The sequence below is a fragment of the Tigriopus californicus genome, chromosome 1, assembly GCF_007210705.1.
Source record: "Tigriopus californicus strain San Diego chromosome 1, Tcal_SD_v2.1, whole genome shotgun sequence".
In the NCBI taxonomy this organism is placed as follows: Eukaryota; Metazoa; Arthropoda; class Copepoda; order Harpacticoida; family Harpacticidae; genus Tigriopus; species Tigriopus californicus.
Window position 1 is genome coordinate 4,620,087 of NC_081440.1, and position 382 is coordinate 4,620,468.

Sequence of the window (382 nt, forward strand, 5' to 3'; positions counted from 1 at the left end):
AACCCTGAGTCCTGCTGGGTAGAGCCAATCGAAAGGCATTAATCTACATTCTACACACATTTGTAAACACTTCACTCATTGTTCGACGGCGGATAATGAGTTTGTTTGGCTCGAATTATGTCAAGTCGTTATGGGCTAATCTGTTCCTTCTTGGAATGAGACGCTTATAATGACTTTTAATGGTATAAAAATGCATTGCTGGACAGCCCGAGGACCTCCAGCTTTGAAAATGGAGAGTGAGACAATTTGGCAAATGGCTTCCATTTATAGTCTAGATCCTTTGAACTAACTACTCCAGTTCTGTTGGCTTCACTTGGGACATGTCTCTGTCATTAAAGAACACATATGTACTTTTACTACATTAAAAAATCCAAAGCTAATT